General features: G+C 49.7%; 1 protein-coding gene across 14 annotated transcripts in view; it reads right to left on the reverse strand.

Moving 5' to 3' along the window:
- Tspan9 (tetraspanin 9) overlaps nucleotides 1-22,326 on the reverse strand; it is a 181,754-nt gene that overhangs the window by 129,203 nt on the left and 30,225 nt on the right. For 7 of the 14 annotated variants that reach the window (XM_087657737.1, XM_087657727.1, XM_087657733.1 and 4 more), the window contains one exon: nucleotides 12,743-12,926. The exons of the other annotated variants lie outside the window; for them this stretch is intronic. The gene's annotated coding sequence lies outside the window, so the exon portion shown is untranslated. The remainder of the gene's footprint in view (nucleotides 1-12,742; nucleotides 12,927-22,326) is intronic. 14 annotated transcript variants of the gene reach the window in all.

The following is a 22,326-nucleotide window of genomic DNA, read 5'->3' on the forward strand; positions in this document are numbered from 1 at the left end:
ATTGGAAAAAAAATTAATGAAAAACCCTCCCTTAGCAGACCCCAGGGGTATTTGGCTATAAGCTGATGTAACAGGGAGAAGAGAGGCCAAGGGGAAGGAACCTCCCCATACACACACACCCCAGCATGCCTTGTGCCAGAAGCACAACAGGGAAGCTGCAGCTGGAGTTGGGGGACGCAAGCCAAGCAGGATGTTGGAGCCTTGGAAGGAGGCCTGACACAGCCAAGCTGGCTGGGAGGGAGGGGGCGAGGAAAGCAGAGGCCTTTGAAATGGCAGCACGCAGCGGGCACTCCACTGAGCCCATATGCAGGTAGGCCTGGGGCGGACACAGACCCTGAAGCAAGGCCTGTGGAAGGCAGAGCAGGGGTCTCTGTGACAAAGCTGGCTGCAGACAGAGCCAAGAAGCAGAGAGAGGGGCCTGGGACTCAGGATATCAGGAGGTCAGGACCTGACTCAGGCTCTGAGGACAAACATTGGTGGTTAGGATAGAAGTGTACAAGGAACTTCCTATTGAGCCCTTCACACAGGCGGAGGACCTCTGATAAAGTTCGCATGCCTACACAAGGACCTAGCACCCCAGCCTGGGACCTCAGAAATACCCAGCTTGCAGAGGGCACTGACATGAAGAGTCACAGTCTATGTTCCCAGCATGGACAGTGTCACATGGGGAGGCCACCTGGGAAGGGGTCCCAGAGAGAGCCATTACCACGGATAGGCCTGGGCAGCACCACCAGCTCTATAGGCACCCCACCATACACTATCTTCCCCTACCGGATGCCTACGTAGCATCACTGACCAATAGAAAGCTCTGGCAGCTGGGGCCACCTGGTAGCTCCAAAGAGCAACTAGGGAACCCATCCCTGCCTACAGTTTGGGGTATAGATGAGTAGGGTACTTAGAGGTAGTAGGTGGAGGTAGTGACAGATTGTTTCCCCATTTCTGGTATCCTGGTGAGAGTTCTCTTTCACCCACTAACCCTGCCACGTGCAAAGCTGATCATCACAGGAAGAATAAAAAATGCCCCAGCCTCTGGATCAATGGCCAGTTCAGCATTTTATCTTGGAAATGCTGAACATGCCCTTGACCTCTCTGAGCCTCTAGTGCCCAGCATAGGTCTCAAAAGGGCAGCCCAGTCCTTGACACAAATTGTAGGAAAGACATGAGCTCTGAGGCCAGAAAAAACTGCAGTCCCAGAAACAACACCCAGAGTACTAAATGGGTGCTGAACCTGAAATGGGGCGTGGCTTGGCACCCCATGGGACTAGCCTGCACAGATCTAAGGCTACATGTGCCAGGGGCAGCTGGGAGTAGATACTCCGTGAAATCGACAGACTCCGCCCACTTCTGGACTTAAGCTGAGCTTCCAGGGAGTTTGCTATTGCTGTGTGTCCCCTGCTGCTGGAAAGCCTTGACCTTTACTGCTGCTCTCCCCAGGCTAGCCCCTCCCTAGGCTAGCCCCTCCCTCCACGACCAGCACCATCCACTATTCACACAAGCCACCAAGCTGAGGTGTGTGTGGGGAGGGGGCAGTTTCGACTTCCTCAGAGCCCCGTTCTCTGCTTCTGGCCCCCATAGAGCCCTAGAATCATGGCTAGCAAGTACTCTAGTCTACAGCAGGAGCTCCTTTCAAAGGGTTTGGTCACAAGTAGGGTGCTGAAAGACCACTTCCAAACCTGGGACTATGCCCTGAGACAGCCACTTCTCCAAAGTAGACTGCAGCGGCTTCATTTCACTCAGCCTGGCCTCAGGGCCATCCATAAACCCGTGACATGAGCGATTTGAGACTGAGGCAGAGGGGCACAAGGCCAGAAGAGATTGGATAAAACAACCTGCTGGGGGAAACCAACAGGTTTCCTGCTACCATCTAGTGGCCAGCAGCTGGAAGAGCAGGCACAGAGCAAGGCCACCAAGAAGTCTCCGGGACCATATCCCCCTCCCCACCATGCCTGGACTGAGACCAGGTGAAGTAGAACCTAGGCAGGAGTCGTGGGTGCCAGATAAAAACGTCACAACATCCGCACAAAACAAAAGATGTGCTGGCTGTCCACCCAAGGGCTTAGGAGAAAGGGCAGAAAGGTCGGCATGGCGATGTGGCCTGAACCGGCAGCAAAACAAGATGTCAGTCCTGACCATGGCTACTGTCCTGGGTGGCCTTTCCTCCTCTCCTCCTCCGGTGCCTTGCAGCTGCTTTTCCTGTCACTCGCCCCAGCCAGGCAAACCCCAGGCTGCACACTTGTCCTCATGCAGCCCCTCCCTCCCCATCTGTGCCAGCATGGCTGCCTCTTCCGCACTGCACATCACCTCGCCCATTCTTCCATCCCGGGCCCTAGTCACTGGTTCACCCATCCATCTTTTCTACTTCATCTTCACTAGTGGCCGCCTTCCTGATAGGCAGCTGGCCTCGTAGTGTGGCCTAGACCTCAGATATCCATACTCCTCACCTTGGAAGACTGCGAGCTCAAAAGAGCTAGCTGTCACTGTCCCAAGGCCTCCTTCCTTCTTGTCTTATAGGAGGCCATCTCTCTGCCAGCTTGCCTGTGGGCCTTGAAAGCTGAGCAACCTTCCACTCTAAAGCAGCTATCCTGAGAAAGACTAGGCCCTCAAGAACCTTAGGCTGCCTGGCCCATCCAAGTGACAAGACAGACATAATCTGATCTGATCTGGTTGAGCCCTAAATGTCTGTGTCAAACGCCTGGCAAGTTCCTTCCCCCTAAAACCTTAACATGCCCCCACTTGTACAACAAAGGATCATTACATGGGTCCTTTTGAGGGCAAAATATCTACAAGATTAACTTATACTAAGATATCAGTAACTGGCAACTTGGTATTTGGGTAACTGGGAAGACAGTGCGAATCCATCACCCATTCACTCTGCAAGAAGCAAGCTGTACATGTAAGTGAGGGGTGAGGCTATTTTTAACATTGTGACTTGTTTAGCTCTGTTTTAGCCACAGCATGGGGGATGGAGACTCAAGGTCAATACTGGCTCGCACAAGAAGGAAGGCACTTGCCTGGAGCTTCACCTCCAACAAGGTCAGGGTGGCCAACCTCATGTGACACCCTCTGGGAGCTGCTCCAAGGATCACCTCTCACAATGGCAGAGTTAATACCATTGGTAGCTAAGGAACCAAGACCCAGGACAGTTCTATACTGCAGGGTCAGTGAGTGTCCTGTCAGGAACTGACCAGGGTGGCTAGCCAGTGCCATCCTTCCATCACAGTAGCTATTCAGCAGGTGGCCTTCAGTTCTGCCTCCTCTCATCTCTTCCCCTCCCCTCCCGTCTCCTCTCCTCTCCTCTCTTCTCTCCTCTCCAGAAAGTTATTTTCACGCTGACCCCCACCGAGTACTCTCAAATGGCCTTTTTGAAATTGAGATGAGAGCCGAAGATCTGGACGAATCCTCAATCCACACCAAGCTACACGTGTGATCTCCCACAGACGGGCACCATGATTGGAAGCCTCACAGGGAACAGAGGCTCTCACATCTTGCCTGGGTGCTATCATATCTTTCACAGCAAGGAAATTTTCATGTAACAGCCACGTCACTGTTTAAGTAAATGGAGTATACCTGGTGTCACTACCTCAACCCTACCCAGGTGGAAGGTGCCTGTTGAGGCAGCTAGGTCTGGAGAAGGGGGGTGGGGACAGACCTCAGCAGAAGGGACCATGGTGGGAAGTTTGTCATCCTCAGATGGTGAAGGGGCTTCTGAATAAACTTTCAGAGCCCCAAAATACTTCTTCCACCTGCTTATCCCTGCCTAGGATTCCTTCATGGGGAGCTTTGATTCTGTGGTCAAAAATAGGCCTGAAACCATAAACCTGTGGTGTATGGGGACACCACTCTACATAGAATGACAGGGGAGAGAACTGCGAGGTGGTTTAGGGAGCTCAGAGGAAACAGCTGCTGGCTCTGGAAGTGTGGCTCTTCCTGGGCCTCTCAGGACACTCCTATAGGGGGACAGGGGCATTCAGGTTGGAGCCAGCAATAACTGAGTGGATCTGACCTTGCCCTGAGGTGAGGAAAAGGCACCCTGTGCCAGTAGCCAGGGTCCTCATCAGAACCTTAGTGGGAGGAATAACCACCCAACAGGACGAGGCTAAGAGTCTACAGCCAACGGGAAGAAGAAAAGATGGCAAAGAAGGTGAAGACGGAGGAGGAGGAAGAGGAGGAAGAGGAGGAAGAGGAAGAGAAGGAGGAGGAAGAGAAAGAGGAAGAAGAGAAGGAGGGGAAGGAAGAGGAGGAAGAAGAGGAGGAGGAGGAAGAGAAAGAGGAAGAAGAGAAGGAGGGGAAGGAGGAAGAGGAAGAGGAGAAAGAAGAGGAGGAGGAGGAGAAGCAGGAAGAGGAGGAAGAGGAAGAGGAAGAAGAGGAGGAGGGGGAAGAGGAGGAGGAGAAGGAGGGGGAGGAGGAGGGGAGGAGGAGGAGGAAGGAAGAAGAGGAGGAGGAGGAGAAGGAGGAAGAGGAGGAGGAAGGAAGAAGAGGAGGAGGAGAAGGAGGAAGAGGAGGAGGAGGGGGAGGAGGAGGAGAAGGAGGAAGAGGAGGAGGAAGGAAGGAAGAAGAGGAGGAGGGGGAGGAGGGGGAGGAAGAAGAGGAGGAGGAGGAGGAGGAGTGGCTGAGGTGGCAGCAGAGGACCAGCCCCCAGCTGGAGGAACCAGAAAGGGACAAAGGAACATTCCCAGGGGCCAAAAATGGAATGCCCAACTCGGGCTGCCTGCCTAGGCTCGCCGGAGACCTGCCCAGGAGCTGGGAGCTAGTCTGGAGAGGTGTGAGTGGACTGGGGAAGGGACACAGAACTGGGTCAAGAGAAAACCAGAATACTAAATCCACAGGAGACTGCTCGGAGTCATTAGTCATCGGGGAAATAGAATCAGCCACAGTGAAAGGCTGCCTTACACCTAGGATCGCCTTAATAGAAAAGAGAAAGGAGGAAAGGGACAGTAACAAGTGCTGGCAGGGATGTGGAGAAGCTGGAACCCTCCCACACTGCTGGTGGGAAGCAGGGTGACACAGCCTCTGTGCAAACGGTCTGCCTACCTCTTGCTGTGCAGAACACAGAGTTTCTATATGATCCATCCTTTTCCCCATCTGGGTAGTAACCCCGCCGAATCAAAGTCAAGTGCCCACACGAACACTGGAACAGCAATGTGCACAATGGCTTTCCTTACAAGCATCAGGAAGGAAAATAACCCAGATGCCTGTTGACAGATGAATCTATCAACACAATGCTGTACCTGCATATGGAGGAATATTACTCAGCCATAAAAGAACAAAGCATACCTACACTCTCCTATCTGGTCAGACCTGGAAGTTATCTAAACGAAGTAAGCTGGACACAAGGGACTACACACCGTATTGTGCTACAGAATCACCAGTAGAAAGCAGGTAGGTGGTTGCCAGCAGTTTAGGGGAGGGAGGACTGCGGTTTAGGGAGGGAGGACTGCGGTTTAGGGAGGGAGAACTGGAGTTTAGAGGGGAAGGACTGTGGTTTAGGGGAAGGAGGACTTTGGTTTAGGGAGGGAGGACTGCAGTTTAGGGGAGGGAGGGCTGCAGTTTAGAGAGGGAGGACTGACTAATAGCTAAGAACTACAGGCTGATGCAAAAGCTGAACAAGGCAGTAGGATCATTTCATAACCCAGTGAACGAGCTAAGGACTGAACTGCATCCTTCTTCAAAAGCGTCACAGTGAGATCAGAGAGTAGTGGCGCAGGCATGTGATCCAACATTTGGGAGGCAGATCATCCTTGGCTGCACAGCAAGTTAGATGCCAGCCTGGGGTATTGGAGACCCTATCTCAAAAACTAAAGGAACAAATATCAACAACAAAAAGCCCTGAAACGGTCACGCGGGTCCAGTCTATGTGATATGCCCTTTGCCGCGTTAAAAATGAACAAACATCTAAAACTCAGGAGATCCCAGGCAGAGACCCCTGTTATCACACAGTGGTGAGGCTTGCCAGCCCTGCTCAGAGGGTGAGAAGTCAGATTCAGAGAAGCCAAACTTCCTGTGCAGCATCCAGCCTGGCTGGCGTTCACGCACATTTGGCATGTGCTTTGCTAAGTTTACCGAATCAGAGTGTTTCCTCCTGGAAGACACACAACAGCCCCAGGAGAGAGGTGCAGCTAGTGTGTGCAGCTTCGGGTAACAAAGCTAAAGCACCCACTGTGTCCCCAACATCCAGGACACAGCTGAAATGTTGGTTGGCATGCTAGGCAGTCCCCTCTCCCTCTCAGTCACCGCCAATGGCAGTGGGAGGTGGGGACAGCACAGGCTTAGCCAAATCCTGCACTGAGATCTGCATGTGACCCTGTTACTTGCTATTGGAGCGCCTCCAGTTTTTGCTCTGAAGAAACCCAAGTCATGCCATGGGCCTTGACTGTTTTGGGGGGGTTAATAAATGAAATAACGAGTGTACCCAAAAGCTCCTGGCATAAGACCGGGCTCCAAACACCTTCAGTTCCTTTCCTTCCCCAAGGCAGAGAGCAATTACAAAGACTGGACTTCAGCAGGTGTACGGAATGTGGGCAGAGTGAGCAGGGAAGCAAGGTCAGGAGAGGATGCCACACATCAAGGACCAATATCCCCAGTGACCTTGAAGGTCTGACCCCTGAAATATGGCATGGCTACTGTTTGAGACCCTGTTCTAGGAGTGGTTTTAATGGGGGACAGGGGCCGGAGTTCAAGGACACTGGGATGCTAACAGCATCTCAGTTATCAGGAGAGAGAAGGTGTAAGAAGGAAGGCTGGAAACAGCAGAAATAAAACTCACCAATAAAAATAGAAGGAGCTTGCATTTTTAGCGCATCCTCAGTGTGCCAGACGCTATGCTAAGCACTTTACAGATTCCCTTGGTGCCTCCTCACATCTCCACAGGACAAGTTATTATTAACCCCATCCTACCAACCAGGGTGTGGACGCAGAGGGTAAGAAGCCTGCTTAAGGTCACACACTGAAGTGTCTACTTTGCAACCAGGTTGAAAGGTCCTGCCACGAATATTCCAACCCTACCCTACCCTTCCTGGTTCCTTCCTCAGCTTCAGCCACACCCGGAGAATCTCCCAGAACAAGTCACTGGGCTTGAGCAATACAGACAGCCCCTGGCCTCAGCACAGCCAGGAAGTGGAGCTAGAAGCTGACAGCAGCGGGGAAGGATGAGAAGAGATAATAAATATTTGGGGAATTTTAGTCAAATAGAAACTAAAACAGAGAAGCTTCTGTTCTCACCAGCTCTACCAGCTTTAGGGAGAAATCACCGTCTGCCTCGAATATTGTCAAACTCTCAGCTGGATATACCCACTCTGCTGGGCAGAGGGCTCAGGTTCCCAAGCTGAAGCAAGATTGATCACTGGGTGCAATGTTCATGGAGCTTTGAGTGACCCAGGGAAGCAGAAGTATCAGGGAAGTCACCCTCTCGCCACTCCAAAGCGCTGCTCTGAAGGAATTGCAGATGGCTTCCAAATGCCTCCCCCAAGTGCCAAGTTCATCCTATCAAGGAGTGGCCTGTGCAAGAAAGGGACAGCAGAGAAGACATTTGAGAAGGACCAAATTCAAGGCTGACCCGATCATGATGTTCAGCAGAGAGAGGGACAGGGAGGGAGCACTGGGGGACCAAAATGAACAGGGCTTCTGCGTAGCTCCCATGGTTGCTCTACTCTGCCTCCTAGAAATGCCAACCCAGGAGCAGGTGCCTTCACCTGACCCTTCAGCCACTCCCAAGGAAGCTATGATCATGGAAGAGCCAAATTCAAGTAAACTGTGGAAGCCTCGCCCTCCCACGGAGACACAGACCTGGGGCCCAGCACTAGAGGGACTGAAGCAGGGCCGGGCAAGATGGCTTCATAAATATAGGCATTTGTCATGAAAACTGAAAACCCAAGTTCTAGCCACGAGATTCACGGGGTAATAGGACAAGATCAACTCTACAGAGTTGCCCACTGGCACGTCCACATGCACCCTAAGACAAGCACATGTGTGTACGCACACACAGTGACTAAATATTAATTTTTTAAAGGCGGAAGCAGGTATATTGTGAGTTCAAAGCCAGCCCAAACTACATAGTAAGCTCCATGTGGGCATGGACTACACAATGAAATTCTGTCTCAAAACCAATCAAACAAACTCCTGAATTTTATCTTAAGCTAATATTCAGGGGCTCCTAATGCATCAGATGCTATGCTGGCTCTGACACACACATCATCTCATTTAAACTTGGTAAACTGCACCAAGGCAGTTACCTGATCCCCATCGACAATCAGAGCATCCAAGGGTTAAGTAGCATACGCACTGACCCGCTAGTAGGTTGTGGGATCAGGATGCAAGGCCATGTGGTCTGACCTCAGAGCCCACAGCCTTAGCCAAGACCCTTTACCACTTCCTAAAACAGACCCTTAGGAGTTTGTGACAAATTAATAAAGGTAACCCCTAGCCCACTAAAGGAAATAGACACATGGCTACAGCACTCGGGAACTCACCTGTGAGCAGCCATGTTCTTATTCAGGATGTGGGCCCAGCATTTCAATTACACAGCAATTACACACATGCACTGGAGGGCCCTGGGCTGACTTGGAATGAGAAGATTGGTTATTTAATTTTAAAATGGGGGTGGGGGTAGATAATGGACAATAGGTGAAAAACAATGCAAATGACCACTTATGGATGATGGGTAAACAAGATGTGGGAGAGGCACACAATGAAGTATGACTCCTTAGCAGGGAAAAAAAAGGAATGTGTTATGAAACAATCTACAGCTTGGATGAACTCTGAAGCCATTATGCTGAGTGAGAAAAAAAAATCTACCCATGAAAGGTCAGACAGTAGAAGAGTTCATTTGTATAAAGTATTTAGAATCATCAATCTTAGAGATTCGGTGTAGGAAAGAGGACTAAGAGAAGGACAGGTACAAGTGTCTGCTCAATGGACACAGTTTCAGTCCAGGAAGATGGAAATAGCCCAGAGCCTGAGGATTTTGTCACAACAGTGGGAACGTGTGTGTCAGGCCCACTCAACTCAAAACTTGCAATTTACTTAAATGATACATTTTATGCCATGTGTATTTTACCATAATAACAGTTAAAAACAAATACATATGGTGCCCCTGGCCTGACTGACTTTAAATGCTACATCTGCTTCATGCTCTGCGGAACAAAGTGGTCCCGAGGGATGGGGGAGTCATTTAGGAGGCTGGGACATTCTTCTTGAGACAATGTAGAGTCGGTGTTGGGCTTAAGGCCACCTTAAAAGCAATGGGAAAACAGGCTGTGCGTGATCTGAAAGGCTATTCCCCGCTGAGTTCAAATATCTAAGAAACTAGGTGAGCTCAGCCTGCATCCAGAATGAGGGCAGAGGGCCTAAAGGCTGAACTGGGGCAGAGAATGTGGCCAGGGATGCAGATTCCCTGAGACTTCGGTTTCAACCACATGCCTGGCTCAGAGCAAGCGGGGAGGACCTCTTCTCTAAAATGAGTATTAGCATTTATTGCCTGTAAAATATATACTACTCACTCGGTGAGCATTCGTCAGCACTCGCACATTTAATCCATGCATCATCCCTGTGAGGTTTTATTTCAGCCCGATTCCCATTTCACAGAGAAGGAAGTGAGGCTCCAAGAAGCTGAGAGCAACTCACTGTCACCACAGTGGTGAGGCCTGGGTCTCTCTGATCTAGACCTACTGTCTGAACTACTGGAGGTGGTTAACTGACTTCACTGACTTTAGGAGACAGAGTCTTACTAGGCTGCTCAGTCTGGCCTCAGATCCCTGAACTCCCGTGATCCTCCTGACTTAGCCGTCCTGCTAGATGGAAACACGGGATCCTTCGGGCAGTTGCCACTTGCTTTGCACAGAGTGCAGCTCCGGCTTGTCTAGCATACTCAAGGCTTTAGGTTTACCCAGCACCATTAGGAGTGAACAATGCCATAAACCAACGTCAGCATTACCCAGAGGTCATGTGTTAGGCCATTAATTAAGTCCCTATGACATTCCCAGTCCGGTCCCACACTCCCCAGCACAAGCAAGGCTGATTTGGGGTAAGAATCACTAATGTTCTCAGCTCACTTAAGAGTCACCTTCAAACTGACTTGCAGCCACAAAACTGCAAAACTTCAAGCTCCCTTCCCCCCTCCCCATCTCCTGGGAGAGCCAGGCAGCCAGGTCCTGCCCAACAGGACCTGGCAACAAGCCATCACTTCAAAATTGGGCTTTCAGAGGCCATTTAAGGCAGGAGTAGGAAAGTCTTCTCCCTGACGAAAACCATCTGAACTACTGAGAGAAAAATCAATCGTGATCACGTGAGTAGAAAGGAGCTTAAATTAGGGTTTCTTCAGAGTGAGAAATATAAAATGACTCTCTTGTCACAGCATTCAGGAAACTCCGCCAATAAAAACAGTATTTTTTTTAAATCATCCCTCAGTCTTACATTTACATCCAATTAAGGGAGGAAAGCAAAGAGAAGACTGTGTAAAAGAAAGAAGCGAGCCGAAAGGCAGGGGTGGTCTCCCTGAACTCAGCCTGCCACCCTGTCAGAGCGTCAGAGCGCCTGGCTTGGCCTCACAGGCCAGCTCCACACAGCAGGGGTGTAGCCCTCCCAGACCTCCACGCATCTCCCCTCTCTGTGCTGCTAAGATTCACTAGAGAAACTTCAGGAAGTATATAACATAAAAGAAAAGAAAACCAACTAAGACTCACTAGCTATCACTAGCACTGTCCTTTGCTTACAAAAAAATAAAAATAAAAGGTAACATCTGGGGCTAGAAAGATGGTTCAGAGGTTAAGAGCACTCTCTGACTGCTCCTCCAGAGGACTCGGGTTTGATCACCAGCACCCACATGGTGACTAACCGAAGTCAGTAACTCCGGTCCCAATCTGATGCCCTCTTCTGGCCTCTGTAGGCATTGCATGCACATGATCTACAAACATACATGAAGGCAAAACACTCGTGTGTATAAAAATAGATAAATCTAACAGGCCAGTATTTATAGCACATACACCTTTGTCTCTTCCAGTATTCACTTGATTTTAGAAGTATTTTTTGAATGGTGGTGGTGTTCCTTTGGAACAGGGTCTTCCTATGTAGCACAGGTTAGCCTGGAGTTCATTATCCTTCTGCCTCAGCCTTCATAGCACCGGGAGCTGTGTTACTGTGTCATGTTTGAAGACACAATTTCTTTGAAAGTCATCCTAAAATATATTTAAATTTCCTCCTTTTTTGTTCTTAATATAGCTTAGCCTATGCTAGTCTGAAAACTGCTTTGTAGCCTAGGCTAACCTTAAATTCCAAATCCTCCTGTCTTACCTTCCTAAGTGCTAGCATTGCAGGCCTGAGGCACTACACCAAGTCTAAATTATTTTATTAGCTGGGAGATAATAATGTAGATTGTACATACTGACCGGATATCACGTGACATTTCAATAGCTGTGTGCGCTGCATAATGTGCGCACCAGTTAAATGTGTGTGGCTTCTCAGGCATTTTCCATCTCTCTGTGGTGAAAACATTCAAGATTCTTCCCTATAGATTTTTAAAATACATGGTACATTATTATTATCCACAGGTTCCTGGCTGGGTAACCCTCACCAGAACGTCTTTTTCTTTTAATTATATTTACTTATTCAGCGTGTGTGTGTGTGTGTGTGTCTATGTGTGTGTGTCTATGTGTGTGTGTCTATGTGTGTGTGTCTATGTGTGTGTGTCTATGTGTGTGTGTGTGTGCTCACACCTAACTTCTTAATTCTGACTGTAGCTTGCTGTGTAAAAACATACATTTTCTATGCTTAGAAATTTTTGCCATTACAGATGATGTCTCACTGAATAGATATAAAACTTCTTTGGGGTAAATTCCAACAAGCGGCACTGTGAATGGACATTTCTAAGACGCCTGACGCCGGCTGCCGAACCAATGCGATGACCTAACAAGCAACCGTGCACAGTGCAGCTCTAGACAGGCACGCACCAGCTAAGGCCACACTAAGACCCGCTCAGTCCTGATGCTGAGCTGCTCCCCTTCTGCAGGTGGAAATGCGCCTGGGAATTACTCTGGACGCTGCTATGCATCACACCACCTCCTGCAGCAGCAAATGTATGGCTGCTAGGTGCACCCTGGTGTGACTCTGGGGGTGCAGGCAGAGATCAGCCCTGTTCCCCTCTGCATCCTCCTCGCCAGCCTTCTCCTCTTCCACCAACAGTTCCCAAACTATTTTTAATTGATTTTTCTAAAAATTCTACGTGTACGAATGTTTCTTCCCTGTATGTATGTTACGTGCGTCGCATGCAAGCCCACGGAGATCAAAAGAGGTTTGCAGATCCCCTGAAACTGCAGGGACAGCTGTTTTTGAGCTACCATGTGAGGACCTACTGAACCCAGGTCCTGTGCAAAAGCAAACAAGGAATTCTTAACAATTTAATCACTGGGCCATCTCTTCAGCCCCATTTTTTTTTAAGGGACAGAGTCACAGTCTTCTGCTGCCCAGTATGGCTATACATTCCTGGGCTCAAACAACCACATACCTCAGCCTCTCAAGTAGTTGGGACTACAGGTAGGAAGAGGTAAGCCACCACCTGCTTTTAATTTTTTTTTTTTTTTGAAGGCAGGAATGAGACAGAGTCTCTTTGCACAACTCTAGCTGTCTTGGAATTCAGTATGTAAGCTAGGCTCGCCTCAAACTTGCAGAAATCCACCTGCCTCAGCCTCCCAAATAGCTTGGACTGCAAATGGGCTACCACCTACTTTTAAACTCTTAATATTCCTGTCCTTACCAGCAAGTCACATGTCCCAGGAATCTGAAGTGAGAAAGATCTGGGACCTTGGGCCAGTTCCACACCCTCTGGTATTCCAGAGTCCTGGTCTGTGATGTGACAGTGAGGCCACCCCCCTCTGGCGTTACTGGCAAGGTTAGTGAGCAAACAGCTCGTAGAAGTGTTTAGCCACTGTGATAAGAACCTAGAAGACACAAAACAAATGACAGTTCTTTAAAAGAAATCCTAACATACAACAAAACCACCAAAAAATTGTCTAATCCTCTGCCACTGGAGGAGATTAAAGACTCAAACAGCTGTCTCGCTCTTCTGACACTTATCCAGCCCCAAATGCCTGCAGGGACTCCAACCAGGATGCGTGTGCCAAACCCTGAACTCAGCCCCGGGGCAAGGGAGGACGGTAAGCAGGGCCAGTCTGGCAGGCAGGCAGCTGGTCAGTGTGGAGCCAGGAGCTCCAAGGGAGCTGTGCACAGAAGGGTGAGGACAGGCTGCACAAACCAGAAGGAAGCTGCTCCCCAGGCCAGGGGTCTACAGTACCAAGTGCCACAGGCTCTTCCCAGCAGGATCAAGCAGGTGACTAGAATGACAACTCTCTCCTGCTGACCCCCACCCCTCCCAGGCAAAGCTGCCATTGTTCACAGGGACAGCAGAGGTGAGTCACTGTGGCATTGTCCACAGCTCTATCAGCAGGAAACAGCTGGACTGGCCAATACAGCAACTGCAGGAAACCTCAATCTCCCCACGGCGCCCCCAGGGCCCTTCCCTGCTTGGACACTCAGCATCCTGCCTGCCTGTCCCCTAGAGACCCCTGACCAGCCCCAGGCATCCATCCTGAACAGACAACTCCATTTCCTGCCTCTGTGTTTCTGAGGCAAAACACAAGCTGCATTTTGGAGACTCTCCTAAGAGCAGAGAGCTGGTGTCTCCTGGACGACGGCAGCTGGTAAATAGGGCGAAGGAACATGAAAACAGGCAACGGCAGAACGATGACACCGCATTAATTCCGAAAAGACATCTCCCCTAGACTAATACCTGAGCAGATGGACACCAGCCTGACGCCACAGTGTGTTCAGACAGAACAAGGACCATTGTGTCTCTGAAGGGGGGTTCCTCCCAACTTCCTTATCTATAGACTTGACACGAACTGGTGCAGATAAATGCCCTTTCCGGGCTGGGAGTCATAAGCAGCTCAAAAAAACAAAACCAAAATGACAGAAGGTGGTTCGTGGGCTTCCTAGCTGTGTCCTATGGAGTGCACTCTACCTGGTATCCTTTGATGGAAGCCTAGAGCAAGTGTTTGTGGGAGACAGAACGTAAATGAGTAGGGCACATCCCTACACTGTCAAAATCAAATGATCTAACACTTCAGTGGCAGAGGCAGGTGAAACTCCGTGAGCTCAAGGCCAGCCTACTGAGTCCCATGCCAGACAGGGCAATATATACTGGTGTCTTGTTTCCAAAACAAATGATAGATAATGGACTGACGGACAGACAGATAGACAGATGGATAGATGGGCAGATGGATGGGTGGACAGATGGATGGGTGGATGGGTGGGTGGGTGGATGGATGGATGGATAGATGGATGCATGGACAGACGGAGGGATGGACAGATAATTTAGGAAATACCAGGGTCACATATCAGTAGGAGCTGAAGTTCAAGTCTGTCAGGGTGACCACAACTTTCACCTCCCTCATCCTCAACCCTCAGGTGTATAACTCCCCTGTGCTGAGGTATGAGCTCTAACCCTGAACTATGGTATCACTGGGGCCTGAATATATCCATGTCTAGATGGGACTCATCATATTCTAAACCTTAGCCTCCAGGGCTGGGCATGGGGGCACACACTTAGTAACTTAGTAACTTTGTAACTTAGTGCCTGCGAGACATAAGCAGGAAGATCAGAAGTTCAAGGTCATCGTCTCTGACTACAGAGTAGAGTCCCAGCCAGCCTGGTTTTCATGAGACTCTCAAAAGAAAACAAAATCTCCATCTCCTCATCTGAGGATTACAGGGGGGAAACAAAACAAAACAAAACAAAACCCAGCTGAGTGTTGGGAGGAAGTGATGGGCTCAAGGCTGCCTGTGGTTTCACGAAGCAGCTTTAAGAAGGTACTTTGTACTTACTTGGCAAGTGACAATTAACTTAGCAGAGCAGAAAGGGACTTTAGGAAGACCCACCCCAAACTTTCATTCTCCCTAGAGGAAATACCACTTGACAAGGCCCTGGGACTGACACAATCTAGAAGGGAGTTGGTGACAAGTGCTGAGCTGTCTGTCCCCAGCTTCACGTAGGTTCCCTGGATCCAATCTCTCTTGCACACGGACTTGCAGGATTATCACCCAGTGCTGGACAGCGGTGCCCCATGAGCGCAGTGCGGGTCTCCAAACCATCATGAGGTCCCTTCTCTGGGTGCACACCTTTATCCCACCTGGAGCACATGGCCTCACAGCAGGCAGGTGATGAATCTAGGTATTCTGACCTGCTGAATTATGACTCCTTTCTTTGAGCCAGCCCCATAGCTTATACTGTGTGGGACTCGTGGTCTGCACTCTATGCCCAGCCCAGCCTTCTGTTCTATCCCAGCCTGAAGCAAGTGGAAAGAAAAGGCTGGGCACAGGAAAATATGGAGACAGCAATAGGGAGAGAGAAAAGACAAGGAAGGGCTTGAAAGTACGAGGCATACACGGGACACAGTTCGGGCTGAGCAGCTGTAAGTGACTGGAGGACACAGGCGCTGGGCAGGTGGGCTCAGGAGGGAAGAGGGGGCTGGAGCAGGCCAGCGATCCTCAGCAGGAGAGAGCGAGAGCTGCTGGCCTACTGCCTTCCTGCCACTCACTCCTGATGAGCCAGCAAGGGGCAGGTCCTGCAGGTTTAACCAGCTTGGCTCCAAAGCACTAAGATTCAGGGCAAATGAGAAGCCCCGCCCCTGGTACCCTGTTTGAACTCGTTCTCTCTCTCTCTCTCTCTCTCTCTCTCTCTCTCTCACACACACACACACACACACACACACACACACACACACACACAGTGCCACACCCTTGAGGGCTCTAGGAATTAGGAATTTGGAATTCTTCCTGCTCTCTAAGGCGCATACTATAAAGCTTTCCAGTTCACACCGGCTGAGAAGCAAACCTCTGTGGAGATGAGCGATGAGTGGCTTGGCTGTCCAGCTCTCCTGAGGCAGGCAATTCAAGTGGAAGAACTTTCAAGGCTGAAAGGGCCTTGGTGACCAGGCACAAAGCCCCAGGGTTACAAAGCCCCAGACAAGACACAGATAGAGACTCTATGGGCTTAAGGTCATGCAGCACAGCAAGCTGTCTCATGTAGCTCATCTCTTCGGGAGCTCTTAGGAAAATCTGTATTTTGAAGAAAAGCCCAAGTTCACCTATGCCTTTTGATACAGGTTTCTTTCAAACTTAATGGCTGTAGAGAGGAGGCAAGATGAGAGAAGGGAACGGAAGCTCCAGCAGTGAGGGTGAAGCAGGTACTCACTGTGCTGAGAGGACCACAGGTTAAATACACTGCCCTGCCCTCCAGGCACAGGCAGGGTGGGTGGGAAGGAGGGGGAGGGGCTGGACTTCCACAGGTACACAGGCATCACGTGATTACCAAGCCTCCAAAAATCAAAGGACAACTGAACTCCCTCCCACAGGCTTCCCTGGCTCAGAGCCAGGTCCTTATATGGAAAATAGAGACTTGAGGGTCCCCCAGGCTTCAGTTTGTTTCCCTGACTGTGTAGGGAGTTAAACCTTGTGTTACCCCGGAACATGCCAGGCACCCATCCAGCACATGTAAGGTACAGCAGAGATGGCTAGCTATTCATGTCACTTTGTGTCTGTCCTGACACTTAACCCACACCGAGTCACTTCCTAAACACCCAGAGAGCAAAGGACGCAGCAGCTCCTCTACCACAGGGACAGAGAATGAATGCACTGGGGGAATTTTCATTAGTGGGAATTTATGAACACATCCCCCTTGGTGGTGGGTGGGCTAACCTAAGGGTCTGCGTCTGCCCACAGTACCCGGGGTCAAGCTAAGCCCTGCGTCTATGCCATTCTGAAATCTCTGGGCTCCTGTAGAAGGCTGCCATAGAAGGCTGCTGGCACCCTTCACCCCCAGGTTTCCCCTGCTGTCAATCAATGCTCTGCTTGGCTTCCCAGCCCACCTGTGGAGTTCGGTGGATGTCACCTGGGTGAGCTCCCTAGGTCACAGATAAAGAGACTGTCGGTGGACTAAGGCTGGTTCTCATGGTGGCTGGGTGGTGATCTGCTGAGCAGAGCGGATAAGAGAGCAAGCTAAGGAGGCCAAAGGCTGCCAAGGCAGAGGGACAGTAGCTTTCTCATACCATAAATATAGAATAGGTGTTCCAGTGGGGGGGGGTGGCAGGCAGTAATGTAAGAGTCATACCCTCCTCCCTCTCCTCTTCCTAGCTCCCCTCACTGCCACTGCCACCACAGGCAGGTGTGCACTGCTTCCCACATGCCAGGCAGGGCTCCTGATGTGCGGACTAGCTCAGTGTCAGAAGGCCAGGGGAACCAGGTCTTTGGTATTCCCACTTTACGATAAGGAAAAGCCTCATCTAATTTGCCAGAGGTCCCAAGAGCACCGGCAGAGTCAGGGTATAAACAGGGTCTGTGATGTTCTCATACTGATAATGAGATATTAGCAGGCTTAGAGGACACTAGGCCTGGACCCCCCCTCCCTCACAAGCCATCTGGAACTGCACTTTTGGGTTTTAGGGGGTTTGTTCTGGTTTTTTATTACTGGTCAAAGGAATGGGATGTGAGTCAGATCTCTGGCCCTGGGTGGAGATGTGATATTGAACTTCCCAGAAGGTCATTAACAGATAACTATCTAACCCTGGCTCTAGAAGCCCTAACTAAATCTTGTAAGATTACTGTCTAGATTACTGTGAGGCTTTACATCATACCCTTCTGCAACAGGCCGTCTGGACAGCTCTGTCAATCACCTGAACCAGCACAAAGCCCTTCGGGAAAAGCTGCTTGTTCTGGAGCAGTGGTTCTCTACCTTCCTTTAAGACAGTTTCCCATGTTGGGGTGACCTTCAACCATGAAATCATTCCAATGCTACTTTATAACTGTAACTTTGCTACTGTTATAAGTTGCATTGTAAGTTTCCGACAGGCAGGATATCTGGTCTGCAACTCCTATGATAGGGTTGTTCAACCCACCAAAGGGCTTATGACCCACAGGTTGAGAACCACTGCTCCAGAGCATGGACTAAAGGTATGAGGTGTGCCTCGGGTGTAGAGCAGCACAGAGATCCCTTGCCATTGTCTATGTCACCTCTGAGAAAGTGCTGGGCTCTGAGGTGGCCCTCTGAATGTGCTCTCCTCTCCTCTGGAATAACTCTACTCCATGTGACTCACGTGAATCCTTCCCAGGATCATAAGGACTGGAGGCTAAGTGGAGGCTGAATAGTGCTGTCCTAGCCTGCCGTGCTTTCCCACAGAGCCTGTCAGCTGCACACCACCTGATTGTCTACCAAGCCACAAAACCCCAGGCAGACTCCGAGCTCACGGCACCTGACAGCACCGCTTGGACCTGCGGAGGGAGGTTCACCCAGTACATGTTCTGGGGCTCATCTGCCCTCAGCCTCCAGGCAGGGATGAGACAAAAGGGAGGCAAGGAGGCCCAAATCCCACAGGATGTTCTGTTCCCACTCCATCAGAGTCGCAAAACAGATGGACAGGGGACTCTGAATGACTAACACGCCACAGAGGGCTGGAGGGACGAAAGTCAGCCTGCAACATAGTCGGGAAAGAGCCCGAGGCAGGGGGAGTGCCCCAAACCCAGCTCCTTCCCATGGAGAGCTTTGGGCAGCATGGCCTGGTGTGGCCCTCCCAGTTCCTTTTGGTTACAAAAGGTTCTTGTTTCCTTTTTAAAAGATTTATTTCACATATGTGAGTGTCTTGCCGATGTCTATGCCTGTGTAGCACTTCCATGCCTTGGTGTCCACAGAGGCCAAAAGGCTGCAATCCGAGACTGTGTTTACTGAGTAAGCTATCATGTGGGTGTTGCAAACCCAGCCTGGGTCCTCTGCAAGAGCACCCTGTGCTCTTAACCACATAGCCATCCCCCCAGGCCCAAAACTAAAAGGTTTTTCTTTTCTTCCACAGATAGATAGGCTCTGTGCTCGATCCACATAGACTGGAGCCATCAAAAGTGGGGAGCCGCCCTCAAAGATGAGGGTCAAACATTAATGATCAACTACAACTTCTGTTGTCATTTTTGCTGACATGTCTTTATCAATAGGCTGTTTGTCCCAACCTCCTTCTACCAGTTCAAAGGCTCAGCCCTGTCAGGATGGGGTGGCAGTAAGGAACACTCACAACCCTTCCAGCAGGGCACACTGCCCAAGTGATAGGCATCAGGAGGCCCAGGGCTCCTAACTCCTGCCTGCGCTGGCAGAGTGAGGGACTCCGGAAGGCCTCACCTGCTGCTTGATTCTTGCTATCTCGCAGAGTGACGTCATCTTTACTTTTGATCACTGTCTTCCACAAAACCACCCTCCCGAAAAGGTGAAGATTCCTCATCCCCAAAGTTTACAGCTCATTCTGCTGTGCCAACAGCAGTAGTAGTGATGTGGCCCCACCTCTCCAAACCCATTACGCTCTGGAGTGTGTCCAAAGGGAACAGGCACAGAGATGAAGTGAGCCAAGAGGCAGCTGAAGGCACTGGCCAGCAGGCCACAGGGAGTGGTTGTCAAATATTCCCAGAGTTGTCGCACAGACCACAGAGCCAGCTTGCTCTCCCAGGCCCTGGCAGCAGAGGATGGTCAAAGGAACAATGTTCCAAAAGGGAGAAACTGAACTCCAGAGCTGCCTGGCAGCTAAAAGGAGTCTCCCAGCTGTGGAAATGCCCAACAGGGGCCAGGTCCTGATTGGGCTTCAGTGAGAAGGTCACTGCAAGAAGAGAATTCTCTTGGACACTAAATTTTTTTTTTTTGGTTTTTTGAGACAGGGTCTCTCTATGTAGCTTACTCTGCAGACCATGCTGACCTCACATTCACAGAGATCTGCCTGCCTCTGCTTCTTGAGTGCTGGGATTGAGCTACCATATTAAAAATAACTTTTATTTTTCTTTGCTGTCTCCGAGGCTCACTGCCTTAGTCTGCTAACCTAGGCCTAGTCTTGGAAGCTTCTAGACTCCACACAATCTTACCTAGACCTAGAATGTTTTCAGCCTCTGAGACTTACTGTGAATGAACTCTTCCTAGTTCTTACTGACCTCTGGCTGGCTGGTTCAAGTCATCTGTCCTGGCTCAAACTCCTCTCCATACTGACTGATTGATTCAGTCTGCCTTCCCTCAGCCTCTCCTGAACTGCTCTGCTTGGCCTCATACTAACTCTGGCAATCTACTCTAAGCTCGCTCCTCATTCTTTGGCTTGTTCTGTCTTTACCTGTGTCTAGCTTGATCTCTCTCTGCAACCTGTCTCTGTACAACTGTCCTGGTAAAACCGCCTCCTCTTTTCTCTCTGAACTGCCCCTCAAGTAGCTTCTCTTTCCTTCTCTCTTGTGAGAGTTGGGCATATCCTACTCTGTCAAATCTTTCTCTGATTCATCACTTTGTCTGCCACTCAATTACAGCGGCATCACTTTCAAACATGGTGCTTTCTCCTATAAACTAACTTTACCCTCATTGTTTGAGAGTAAAGGTGTGTTCTAAGGACGTGTCTATATTCCAGCCAGAGGGATTAAAGGCTGAGGCACACCACCACTAGACACAGAGGTTTTTTTCAGTAAATAACACAATCTCAGGGTTCAAGGTGTGATCAAATATCCTGTGACATACCACCACATGCCTTCCTAGAGCCTCTTGATACACACACACATTCACAGATAGAAAAATAAAAATATTTTCTTGTAAAGAAGTTCAAAGTGGGCTAGAGATATGGCTCAAAAGTTAAGAGCACTTATTCCCCTTGTTGAGGACCCAGGATTCAGTTTCCTATACACACACACACACACACACACACACACACACACACACCAAGAACATAAAATAAAAATAAATCTAAAAAAAAGTTTGTTATGTTTAGAATTTAAGTTCAAGAACATTCACACCTACAAAAGTTCGAGGCCAGCCTGGACTATGTAAGAAGGCTGCTCTAACAGAGGCTAACTTGAAGTGGTAGCCTGTTACTTTGTAGCTACTGGGGAAGCTGAGTCAGGAGCCTTGCTTAAGCCTGGGAGGTAAAGATCAGCCCAGGTAACCTTGCAAAACCCTAGTTGGAAAGGACAACAATGAGTCCTAGAGGCATCGTAATCTGATCAACTGACAAGCAGACCACACACACAAAAGGTGCCCTTTTCAACACTAGGTTGAGTCCGGGTCCAATCCCCTGTAACACACAAAGAAAGGAAATGAAATTCTGAGACAGGCTAGGACATGGATCCCAAGTTAAAGGCCAGTCACAAAATATCACGTACTACATGACTCCATCGAGAAGAAATGTCCAGAGCAGGCAGACGTAGAGAGACAGAAATATGCATGTGCTGTCCAGGGCTGGGACTGGGACAGAAGCTGGAGCGAATGGGAGAGACTGCTAGTGGGATTTCTTTCCAGGCAACACAAGTGTCCTAAAAGTGAGAGTGAGAGTGGTCACACAACAGAATATGCTGAAACAAAAACAAACAAGCAGACAACCAACCACTGAATTATCCTTAAGATGGGTAAGTTGTTAGGGAAGTGAGGTACCTATGAATAAAGCAAACCTGCTGGCCCTCTTTCTTAATTTCACTACTTTACAGGGAAGGTGATAAAGGACAGAGATCATGGAGTTCATTTAGGGAAAGCAGCAATGCACTACTTCTTGCCAGAGTCCAAGATGCCAGTCAGCCAGCCATTCAACAAGTATATATTGAAAACAGAAGCCATGCATTCCCCCACCTTGGGGGTCAGGGGTCTACAGGCCCAATCTAACCCACTGCCAATTTTATACGGCCTACAGGCTAGTAATGGTTTCTATATTTTATAAGATTGAAAAGAAATCAAAAGCAGAATAGTGTTTCATGACATGTGGAAAATATATGAAATTTACATTTCAGTGTCTATAAATAAATATAATGGGAATGCAGCCATGCTCCCTCACTAGTACATTGTCTGTGGACCCGTCTGTGTGACAAGGGCAAAGCTGAGGAACCGCAACAGGGGCCATACCGACTGCAAAGCCTAAGATATTTACAAGAAGTTCCTTACATCAATGATGTCCGTGGCTGTGCTAGACTAGATGGGGGTTGGGGAATGAGAGGACAGCCCATGCCTCTCCCCTCAGACACTTGAGGCACAGTGAAGACTGTGAAGGTCTGAGAACCACACCGGTGAGCATAAAATCACTGGTGCAGATGCACACTGCCATGCAGGAAGACATCTACGGCCCACGAGTGCACAGAACACAGGGACCCACCCTGTACCAGGGCCAACAAAGACTTCCCCCATAGAAATGACTGTGCACACAGAGGAGCAGGCAGGAGTCACGCATGCAAAGGTCTTGAGGAGAGTGGGAAAGGCTCAGAAAGGCTTCTCGAAGCATCCGAGAACAGGGTGGGGGCAGGGCT

Source organism: Rattus norvegicus, chromosome 4, assembly GCF_021556685.1.
Source record: "Rattus norvegicus strain SHRSP/BbbUtx chromosome 4, alternate assembly SHRSP_T2T, whole genome shotgun sequence".
Classification (NCBI taxonomy): Eukaryota; Metazoa; Chordata; class Mammalia; order Rodentia; family Muridae; genus Rattus; species Rattus norvegicus.